This window comes from Adiantum capillus-veneris, chromosome 25 (assembly GCF_014529385.1).
Source record: "Adiantum capillus-veneris isolate H3 chromosome 25, ASM1452938v2, whole genome shotgun sequence".
NCBI lineage: Eukaryota > Viridiplantae > Streptophyta > Polypodiopsida > Polypodiales > Pteridaceae > Adiantum > Adiantum capillus-veneris.
The window spans coordinates 72549671-72562116 of record NC_140955.1 but is presented as its reverse complement, the minus strand read 5'-3'; positions in this window follow the sequence as shown (position 1 = coordinate 72562116).

The window sequence follows — 12446 nt, the reverse complement described above, 5'->3', positions numbered from 1 at the left end:
AATTACATAAATACTAAATCCGTGATTGAAACCATCAATGATACAAGGGCTTATCACATTATTCTTCGCATATGCATGCAGGGCATGCTAGTATGGTAGACTCATTCCACTTAAACATAGTTTATACTTTTGCTATAACATTAGCTACTCTGTTTTGGAATAGTTGAGGCTAGTATATTTGCTTCTAATTTTTGTATATTTGCTTGTGATGATCATTTTATATGACTACAACGGCGTGCAATTTTAGTTCACAAGGTGCTAACAATACAGAAGATGGTTTATGTGGATAAAAAGTAGGCATGGCCTTGCTATCAAGCAAAAAATTCATGGAAAAACATGAATAGATTAAGAGAGCTTCAAAGAAGGTGATCTCTTGTTTGGGGTGTTGAGAATCTTTCTCTTCTCTTTCTAAAGAGAGATAATTCTGTCAAGCTCTAGTTGTGAATACGATTCAAATTTACAAAGATTTTTTGTTGAATATATAGCACTAATTGTGGCTATAGGAGTGGTATTTCTAGGGTTATGACCCATTCAATACCAAATAACTCCATAGGCATTGAGGGTCATATGTTGATCTCATCAATTTATACTTTCAAGGAAACAAGTCTACAATCTACCATAGTGTAGTGGACAAATTCAACTTCCAAAGTTGATTTCTGTAACATTTAATGCACTAAGAACTTGTGTAAAGCGGAAATTGATAGCATAGTCATGCATTCCATTAAGAATAAGAATAAGTTCCTAATGAGCATAAAAAGAGTACCTAGTTTGAGAAAGCAACATAGAAATTTACACCTAGCTAATTTGGCATAGATAGTACTCCGTTTAGGGGATGTTGGAGAGTGTTTTTCCCGTCGTCTTCGTGGAGCCATCTCCGCCAAGGTGACAGAAGACTCGCTTCTTTCTCGTTCTTTCGGTGGGGGATCTACCGTTGAAACTTGGGTTCTCCTTTGGGAGGGAGATGCCTCATCGAGTAGTAAGTTTTTGAGCCCTTCGTACGGATCCTTCTCTTCTTCCCTTATCGCAGAGAGTCCTCTTTTGGAAGTCTCACCGGGAGCTTTCCTAGGTACTCTCTGTTCTTGGTGGGAAGTTTGAAGAACACATTTGGGTGCACAATTGCTCTAGCACTTCACGCATCATTAGTCTCTCTTTCATTAGAAAAATCAAAGCTATCAACGTTCATTTCAATCTCTTTTCCCTTGTCAGCCATACTAGCAAAGTTTAGATGTATTTTTTTACTTATACTTTGGCACTTCAAGCCCTAGTTGCTACTCCTCTTTACCTTCAAAGATAAGCACTCAAGCATCTATACCCGTGGCTTGAATATTATTAATTTCAAGCAATAGAAGAGAGGGTTCAACAGAGCCAAGACAACACCGGTTCCTGTCAAGCTTCTAATAGCTCAAGAATGGTTACGACTCCATTATTAAGACCATAGCTCTTGATGGTATCCTTGTTAACTGAATAAAGCAGGCATTCTTCAAGGATGAAAAGTCCCTATTCTACTTACTCTTTTGCATTAATAACACCAACCATTTGTTGCAATCTTGAGGACTTCTCTTCTTGAGAGAGAAAAGAGAAACCAATAGCTCTGATACCAATGTAACATTTAATGCACTAGTAACTTGTGTGTAGAGAAAATTGATAACATAGTGAGCATTTCATTAAGAATAGGTTCCTAATGAGCATAGAAAGAGTACTTAGTTTGAGAAAGCAACATAGCAATTTACACCTAGCTAATTTGGCATAGATAATAATTGAAAAGAGAGAGAAATAGAACAATTGACAACAGTTGAGGACCGGATTTACATGGAGCCGATCCCCCCTCCCAAAAGGCTTTGAATTGTTGCTTCTCCCATCAAAGCAAACTTTTTTACAATACAATCTTTGTGTTCCTTGACAAAACTTGTTGGTGCAATAAAGATGGAAGCTTCATGTGCCAAATTATGCTTGAAAAAAATCACACCTAGTGTCCCTAGCCTTAGTCCCAAGACCTCAGACACCTTCAAAAATGGTGAGAGGATATGAGATGGACGAAAGTACATTGCAGTTCATTGTGAATAGAGGCTTAGCTAGGTCAGAGACTATTTAGAGTCAAGAGTAAATGCACGAAGAATCTCCTCAAGCTTAGCTTAGTAATTAGCATGGTAGAGGAGATGAGCATTCCATTATAGCTTGGCTCTTGGTTGGATTTTCATTCCATAGCCAAGATTTGTTGGTGTGAGCCTCTACTTGTCAATGCTTGGAGAAGGAGATGGAGTTCTTGCTCAATACATAAGGTGTGTGTGTGTGTGTAGCAAAGTGAGTTAGACTAAAATTCCCACTCTCTCTGTACTTGGTCGACCCTTCTTGCTTTTTTCTCTTGTTGGCTTCTCATTGGCTCCTGCAAAGCTTAGCCATTCCCAAAGAGAAGCATAATTGATACCCTTGTGACATGTGTCCCCCTTTTTCCATTTGTGAGAGCTTTAGCTAATTAAATAATTTATTAAAACTCTTATTGGACCTTTTAGTCTTTTGGCCAATAGGAATCAAGCAAGCCAATGGGCTGTTGGATGCTCATTGGACCCCTTGGTATAGTGTCCAATAGTCTTCTAGGGAGCTTAATTTCTATTAGCAGCAAGCTAACATGGATACCATTTTTCGGAGTTCTCTTTATAAAACATTTATTATTTTGATAAATCGAGAATATTGTAACTCCTATTTTCTCGGATAAACTCTGTAAGTAATGAGCCGGGGCTACAAGCTTCCAGATTGTATCAGCCATTCATTACCTAGCTTTGGTAGAACTCTAGATTATTAGTTTTGACCACCCAAAAACCTTGTATAAAAGACAATTTTTGTAATTTTTTGGATAATAAATACAAAGCGTGAGCTAACGGCGCTCACTCCTCTCCTTCCCGTGCTTCCTACTCCCACCGGATTGTCACATTGCGATTGTGTTTGTTGCATTGCAACCGCAAGTAAGAGCTCTATGCATTGACGTAAGTAGTTCACAATATTTCGTAGTTTTTGGCATCGCCAATCCGTGGCCTAATTTCATCATAAGTAGGAATTTACACTTTTAAATCAAAAAATAAGCATAGGCAGGGTATTGGGATATCATTGCTAAGCATTTAGATGCATTCTGGGTCGAAAACAATTAGGTCAAAAATCCATTGCTGTTACTAATTGTGTTTTTGAAAATTGACCTAAAGTGGGGTTTGAGACCATAAGCATGTGTGCTTAGGTCTTATAAACATGTTCTAGAAGTTTCGTTACGTTTGGATATCATTTGATGTTGTAACGGATGTGAATTCTTTGTTGATGAGCGATTAGCTTTTGGTGATTTCAGTCACTTGAGTATAGATTTAGTTAGATGCGAGTTGTTTAGTTGTTTTTTTGAGAGATTGACAACCTCTTGTACCCTCTATGCACTAGTTGAGTCAGCTTTGTCCCATGGATTGACAAATTAATGGTGGTTCTCGCTAATACTGCAATAAGATAGGATGGTGAGGTTAGACATGCGTCCCACATTTGGCGCCGTTGCCAGGGATTGAAGAGACCTAACTATGGAAAAATACGAGGGTCTTGTGAAGTTGTCCATTAACTTCCTCTAGGTTTTCCTAGAGTTTAAAACTTTCTTTTAGAAACCGCATAGCTTAATATTGACGTCTTTTGTTGTGTAGAGATAGCTTGGAAGTAATCGTACTTGCTGGGTGCGTGGGTGCCTTTAGGATTGTAGGATTGTAGAATTAGATTAGGATTTGAAGAATTATTGAAAGGAGAAACAAGTATTAAGATCAAAGCTCTAAAAACCATAAAAAACAAGAAAACGAGTGTTTGTGGACACTTTCCACAACCCCATTGCATAAGAATCTAGGAGTAGGGTAAGTAGGATCCGAGGTAGATTTTAGAACATTGCTCTCTCTGAAAGAATCAAGTGTGAGTTGTTATTGGAAGCTGCAAAATTTTAGGTCTATGACTAGAAATAGCTTGAAAAGACTCGAAACCACTCAATCCGACTGGAGAATAAGCCTAAAAGTTGTATGAACCAGTTGGTAAGCTCAAAGGCGCTTGAGGTAAAAATTTCAAGAGTTGGCCAAAACTCATATTATTTACTTTTCCTTGACATTTTAGGCCAAATTAAGTTTTGACTTGATTCATAGGCTTAAAATAGCTCATATAAGGACTTGTCTTTGAAAAATTTGGAAAAAAGTGCTCATTTCAAGCTTAAAGTTAATAATCGCAAGAATTAACTTTCTACTCTAAATTGACCAAGGTTCATACCATTGACTCATTGCATGTGTACAAACAACTTTGTAAAGGCCCAAGAAATTTGGATCACTAAACTGGCAAAAAACAAGGTAGAAACTAAAGTTTGTACTGATTTTTTGAATCTTGAGTATAAATTGGGGGAGTAGGGTAAGTAAGATCTGAGGTGGATTTCCGAACATTGCTCTCTCTGAATGAATCAAGTGTGAGTTGTTATTGGAAGTTGCAAAATTTCAAGTCTACGACTAGAAATAGCTTGAAAAGACTCAAAACCACTCAATCCGACTGCAGAATAAGCCTAAAAGTTGTCTGAACCAGTTGGTAAGCTCAAAAACGCTTCAAGGTAAAAATTTCAAGAGTTGGCAAAAACTCTAACTATTTACTTTTCCTTGACATTTTAGGCCAAATTAAGTTTGACTTGATTCATAGGCTTAAAATAGCTCATATAAGGTCTGTCTTCGAAAAAAATACAAAAACGTGCTCATTTCAAGCCTAAAGTTAATAATCACGATTATTAACTTTCTACTCTAAATTGACCAAGGTTCATACCATTGACTCATTGCATGTGTACAAACAACTTTTGTAAAGGCCCAAGAGATTTGGATCACTAAATTGGCAAAAGCCTAGGTAAAAACTAAAGTTTGTACTGATTTTTTGAATCTTGAGTATAAATTGGGAAAAATTTATCCAAACTTGTTGAAATTTGATTCATAGGCTTATATTGATGTGATAAACATATGTACATGCTTAGTTTACCAAAAATTTGTTTAAATTTGTCAAATGTAAATAATCGTGATTATTTACATCTATCCCATTTTTCAACTTTTTTGACCAAGTCAGTATACCACTAGCTTTAACACTAGAATGGTAACTTAACAGGACATAAAAGTGTCCTTTCAGGGTTTTGGGAAAAAATTCCAAAACCATAGTAGATCCACTCATTTTGAAAAATCCTTTCATGAGCTTATAGTTCAATAACTACTACATCTGGAAAAAATGAGAAACTTGTAATTTTTCTCATCCCTTGGTCACTACAAGCCTCCAAAGTTGATGGACCAGTGCATTTTGCCCAAAACAACAATTTCTTACGGTTGATTGCATATAAATAAGAGTGGAGATTTTTGTAGGACGTGAGATAAAATACCCCGTTAACTTCAATGGGTTGGTGACCAAAACATATGGCTGCTTTTACCTCACTAATTTTTTTTTGGGCAAAAACAATAGGTACAAAAAAGTTGCATTTTTGCCATTCTGCGGACCTATCATCAAAGTTTCTATTGTCACGCTCAATACAGACACTATATACATGTTTTCTTAGTTCCCTTTGGGCCTCTGGATTCAAAAGGATCCATGGAGCATGTAAAAAGGATAATGGATCTCTTACAATTGGAACCTTGGGGGCAATGATAAAGTGCTAAATACAGCAAACATGAAAAAATTGGGTTTAGCATTATGACCTCTAGAAACCCATAGAAATTACTCAATATCTAGCCAAGTTTGTAGTCTATGATTAGATATGGTCACTACCTACAAAATACACACAATTGGCCTAAGAAACTAGCAATATTGAGAAAGTTATACTTGCTACTCTAAAATGTATCGTATTCTTCAGCAATCAAAAAACTCAACCATCATCATATACTATGCTATATAGCATATTAGGTCCCCCAAAACTCAAGGAAGATTAGCTTTATGTTATAGATTACACTTACACAATCAAAATTGAATTTGGATATCAAGAAAGCCACCAAAAAAATCATAAAAGTGCTAATTTTGGCCAAAAAACAGGATTATGGAATTCTTGTAAATTGGTCATAACTTTCAATTTTAACACTTAGCTCTCCCTACAAGCATCAAAACATGTTGAGAACTATGAAGGCCTACCCTCTAGCCATCTAAACCTCACAAACATGAAGTTTAGAGTGGTATAGTTGCCAAAAATTGAAAAAAAGCCAAAAACAGGACCCGTTTTTTCACACAATTTAGGTTCAAAAATGTTGTGCAAGAGTAAAGTTAATGGTGAGATCGATACTCAAAAAAAAATGCTAAGTTTCTTTCAGCTCATAAGGCAACTTTGTGGATATATAGTACCTAGAAATTCATTTTCATACTGTTCAAATAATTCAAGCAAAATGGTCACTTAACAAGACACAAAAGTGTCCAAGCACATAAAAGTGTCCTGTTACCATTCTAGTGTTAACATGTTGTAATAAGCCCACAAACCAAATTTGGTAAGATTTGGATCACTGGATTGAAAATTGTGACTAAAATTGGAAAGTTAGTGTGCGGACAGATAATTGATGACCATAAAATTGTCCAAACTTGATGAAACTTGGCTAGTGACCCTAACTTAAGGTGCTTAACAGATCTGTGTCAAAGTTGGGGCAAAAAGTTGCAAAATTATAGTTGGAATAAATAATTGCGATTATTTACATCTGCTTTAAAACTTGAGAAATTTACAATTTTGAGTAAACCACAAGGTGAAGCATATCAAGTAGACCTCACAAATCAATTTTGGTGAAATTTGGATCCCAAAAGTGAGACTTAAGCCAAATTCTTGAAATCAGAGTCTGCGACGGACACAAAACAATTGATAAACTTGATAAGATGTTGAAACGTGTCTAGAGACTTTAACAAGTTGTATACTTGCTAAACCAATCCAAAAAATGCAAAAAACTGACAAAAGTAAATAATCACGATTATTTACTTCTGCTATTTAGAGACATCAATTTTGACTTTTGAACTTAGATAGTGCTAGACCAACATAATATAAAGCCATAGGGCAATTTTGGGTTCAATCGGATCAAAATTGATACATATACACTCAGTTTACAGGTTCGAATCAAACCTTTGAATTTTTGCTAAGGTCGAATCTGAAAGTCAAATTTTGACTCCCATAACTCAATTTGAAGTGATACACAGAGACAATCATGAGAGTTCTCAAGAGCTCTTTTGTCTTTATAGAAGAATAGCTAACTCGATCAAATTTGTACAAGAATCACGTTACAGACGAGGAATCAGTGGCTGGATAGGAAGTTGCAATTGAATCAAGTGGAAATTGACGACGAGTCAATCCAAAGGTGAGTACTTTATCTAGGGCTTCATAAGTATATATGAACCTTAGATCTAGTCGTGTACTAGGAAATCGGGGCATACTCAGAGAAACCTCCAATAGAGTATCCACCAAAGAAAGCGTGAATCAAGGAAATTCCTTGCACACAATTCTTGAAGAAGTCTCAGACACTTTTTTAGATTCAACATCCAAAATGTCTTCTTACTCTACTCACTTAGAAACCGGAACGAAAGTGCGCTATAAGCATATACTATCTTTTTACGAGACTAACCGTCATGGAGCCCAGGTTTACTTGGACCCTAATGAGGAGTATGCTATTTGCATTGATGACCATGGTATTGAGTTCGAAGAAGAGATTAGGGCAAACAAACAAGGAAAAATGTATATGGATCAAAATGGAACTCAGTATTTACAAGTCGAAAACCCTGATGTGATAGACAAATGGGGGTTAGAAGTAAACATCATAATCCCAGATATGTCAGCAAAAGAAGGACCACCAACTTTAGAATTTGAAGAATATGATCAAGTAGATTTGAAGCCTTTGAAACGGCTTAGTACGGATAATCCTAGGATCGGAGTCTATTGTTGGAAAGATAGAAATGTAAAAGATCTTTTGTGGACTTCTCATGCCAAACCAGAACAACTAACAGCCATGAAGATCATCTATATCTTCAATATCAAAGATAAGGGATCGGCAGACCTACCAACCTATCTGTTTAGGGATTGTTATAACAACAACTTTGTTATGATGACTCCTGAGGAGGTAGAGCAAACCAAATACCAAGGGTATTCCATACGGGATTTGATATTGGGGCAAGGACCAAAGACAATTCCAAGAGATGAACACCGTGAGAGATCATCTGAGAGTAATGTGAACAAACCCAAAACCACCTCATCACGTAGAAAACCGGGTGACACTAAGGCTAGTCCAGGGCTACATGAATCACTATTTCCAACAGACTGGTTTGAAGGACTCGAAACATGACCAACTATCAGAAGACTGGGAGTTGAACCAAATAGATGGGTCAAACCAGCTGATTTTCAAAAATGGGTCAGAAAATACAGTGGATCAGGGGATCCATACAACCACTTAGCAAGCTTTAAGCAAGTGCTAAGAGCAGAACGTATATTCGATTTCCATACTCAATTCAAAGGGTTTGGAATGACATTAGAAGGAAAAGCATTGACATGGTTCCAAAAAATTCCACCAAGGTCAATCATTGACTCGAACAGATTAGCTCAAGGATTTGTAGCTGCTTGTTCCAAAATGGGGATCAAATAGAATATGGTAGCTCAAATCTACAGCTTTAAACAGAAACATGGTGAGTCTACTAGGGATTGTGCAACTCAAATGAAACAATACATTGCCAGATGCCCAGAGATGGAGATACCTGCAGAAGAACGACTTGTATCTTTGTTTCTTGAGGGACGGCTAAACAAAGAACTTTATGCTATACTCTATAGTAAAAAGCATTTAACCCTAGAAGCGTGTGTATCGGATGCTATTGACTTAGGACACAATTGCAAAATCTTAAAAAAAGAAGGTGTCCCTAAGGATAACCAAAGTGAGAAAACAACATCCACTAAACTAGCACAAGTGGGAACGGCTGCTGCAGCACCACTCTCAGCCACAGAAGATATGCTTAAAAGGATGAACGACATGATGAACAACATGCAAAAGGAACCTATGAGGGGACCAAGACAAGGGATACATCCACAAGGACAACCAATTAGGCCACAAAAATGGTGTGCAATCGAGGGTAAATGGACCACCCATGAGACCCACAAGTGCTATTTCAGACCAAAGTATGATGGGAACGTTCAGTACATACCCATGAGGCCAGAAGGACAACCCATGTACAGATATCAGCCTAATATGACCCAAGCTCAAAGACCACTAATGGGTATGGAAAGACCTCAACCTGTGTTGGGACAACAACCTCCGTATCCAGGACATAATGCAGTACCTATAAAATACATGCACTGTAGTGATAGATGAACAAGCATTAGTGCATGTTACACCCTATGCAGAACCTAGTCCATCTACATTAATGGTAGAAGGAGATTGGTATAATCCACATCCACCACCAATGGAAGAAACAGTGACTTATGCTCCACCAGAGCTCGCACCAATGTATTATGTAGCTAATCAAGGTGTCATACCTCCCATGGTAAGACCCATGATGAAGCCAAGAACATGAAATTGTCATAACTATGGTGCTGATGATCATTAGAAAAATGAATGTCCAGAGCCTGACAAAAACCTCAAACCAGTTGAAGCCTATTGCATACAATGTTGCAAAAAGGGAGGACAATCTTCTCGAAGATTGTCCTAAAAATCCTTTGAACAAGGGTAAAACGATAGTAAATGTAGTCCAAGTGATACCTAGTAGCTCATCAGAGAGTGAACCGATTGTTCCAATCAAGGTAATCACTAGAGCCCAGGCCAAGAAAAAGAAACACAACTCCTCTGATGATTCGAAAAATAAAAAAGTTTCTTCTCAAAGAACCAAAAGGAGCAGAAGCAAAAGATATGAGATGAGAAAACAAAAACAACGGGTTGAATGGAGGAGAAAGCAAAGAAGCTATTCCAGGAAAAGTTGAAAGAACTTCGAAGTGAATTTAAAGAAACAACCGTGAAATTTGGAGGATCCATTCTGGTTGAGAAAATTTTTGAGCCTATTAATGCCATCTTGGAAGCCTACCAAGTAGGACTTAAAGCAGACCAAATTATGGAAAATAAATGGCAAAACTATCCCTCTCCAGACATGGAAGCAGCAAAGCTAAAAGTTTATCAAAAGCTAAAATTCATGCAAGAAACATTGAAAAAACAAAAACCCAAGCTTGAAAGTATCGCAAAACCTAAGTAGCTTGTGGTAAGAGACATTAAAGAACCAGATCTTATAGTGCTTGACATCGAAGATGCCTTAGAAAAAATTCCATTCGTAGAGGAAGACTGGCGAGGACACTTATGGAAAAAATTAAGAGAGATTAATGATGGGAGCCTAGTAACTCTAAAGTGAGCCCCTATAGAGGAAGTATGGTTGGATAACCTACCATCTGATATGAACATGGATGTACAATCTTTGTACGAGGATTGCAGATCAGAAGCTTCTGGAATGTCGAAACCATTGACATTAAAAACACTACCTTCTTACTAGGGAGATAACAAAGATGAATCCATCGTGTGTAAGACCACTCAAGTAAAAAGAGCTGAATAGACCCTAGAAGCAGACAACATTCATTCAATCATGTCTACACCCATCCAATGCACTCTTACCTTGGGAGAACTATTTAAACTCAAACCATACTTGTGGAATGATTTACAGAAAACCCTAGAGAAGGTGGGAATAACCGGGTTAATCTTGAAAATTTAGGAAAATTAAACATTGAGATGGACAACAAAGAGATTCGATTAGTTCCCATGAACAAAGTCGGAGAATATTATGAAGGGGAAGAAGGAAACACCACCCTCCTAGTGAAATCTAATGACATTGAGACCATGGTGATACTGGATAGTGGAGTTGGCATAGCCATAGACACTAAAGTAGTGTGGGAATCCTGGGGACAACCAGCCATTAGACACACTCAAATGAAATTGAAATTGGCCTACGGACACATTGAGAGACCATTAGGGCTGCTTGAAAAAGTGATAGTCAATTCCTGTGGATTTGAATATCAACACACTTTTGCCATAGTAGACTTTGGAAAAAAATATCAACTATGAAATCATATTGGGAAGACCTTTCATGCGATAGGTATATCTTATCCAAGATTGGGGAAACAATTATCTATACTTGAAGCAAGTGGGATCTATAACAAGAGTAAATCTAAGAGATCACACTTATAGAGATGTCTTGAAAACACCCATCCAAGAGTTTGATCCAGTCTCTTCAGCTGAAACTAAACTCCCATCCTGGTTAAACAAAGACACTCCTATTTGGATGTATGAAGCTTCAGAAAATGGAAGTTTAAGACGAGAAGGATGTATCCTATAAAGGGTTTGCACAAACGAAGCCTATGTACCTGAACCCTTTCCAAAGCATTGGTTTGAGCCATTCGAGTGGACTCAAGTTTTAGTGACAATGGATGTACGTGTGAATACGTCTATGCCTACTTAATTTTTCAATGAGGATGGCTACTACATAATTCCCATTCAAATGATTTAAATCCTCAACATTGAAGAAAAAGGTGAGGAACCCAAAGACTTAATGAAATCTCAACAAGTCTTTTCAAACCGCTATTATGGAGCACATGATGAGTTAGATGAACACTCAGCTACCTCAGAAGACTCGGGGTCAGAAAAAGAGCATACGAAAGCTAAGCTAATTTTAAAAGGAGAGGGGGAAAAGTTTTTTGACTTTCCAAAATCAAGAAGACAAAAACGGTATAGACGAAAGAGAGACACCAAAATTGTGAAAACACGACCTATGCCATCAGTCTCTAGTAAAACACAATTCCTGATGCAGATAGATGCTAATGATTGTGTCAAGGATCAAATAACTGGTAAATATCCTTCAAACAAAAACTCAAAAATGTCTCAAACATCGAGAAAAACAAGGAAGGGTACTCGAGAAAAATTGTAGTTTAAGAAACCACTCATGACTAGAGTCGAGCGAAAAAAGAAATATCAAGAGTTGAAAAAATATTTAAAGGAGATAAACACAACCAAAATGGAAACCACGAAAGAGGATGGTAAGGATTTAATGCATGTTTCATCCCATTACAAAAAGTATACTCTCCAAGATCGGAAAATCATAGTCGAACAACCTGTTAGGGAACTATGAAAACATGGCGATTCTTACAAAGGACTTGAAAACACTAAAAGGATAGACTTGGTTGAACCAGGAGAAGAGCCTAGACGTGCTTACATTGCGAATGACCTAACAGAAGAATAAGAAAAGCTTTTGCTAAGCCTGTTAAAAAAATACCAAGACATCTTTGCTTGGCCTTACAAGGATCTCAAGGGTGTTGATCCAGAAATTTGTCAACGTACCATACCCATGAGTGATGATGCAAAACCAAGTAGACAGAGACCATACACGTATAACAAAACATTTTCCAGGAAGATAAAAGAAGAGATTAAAAAGCTAAAGGAAGCCAAATTCATTTACAAAATTGA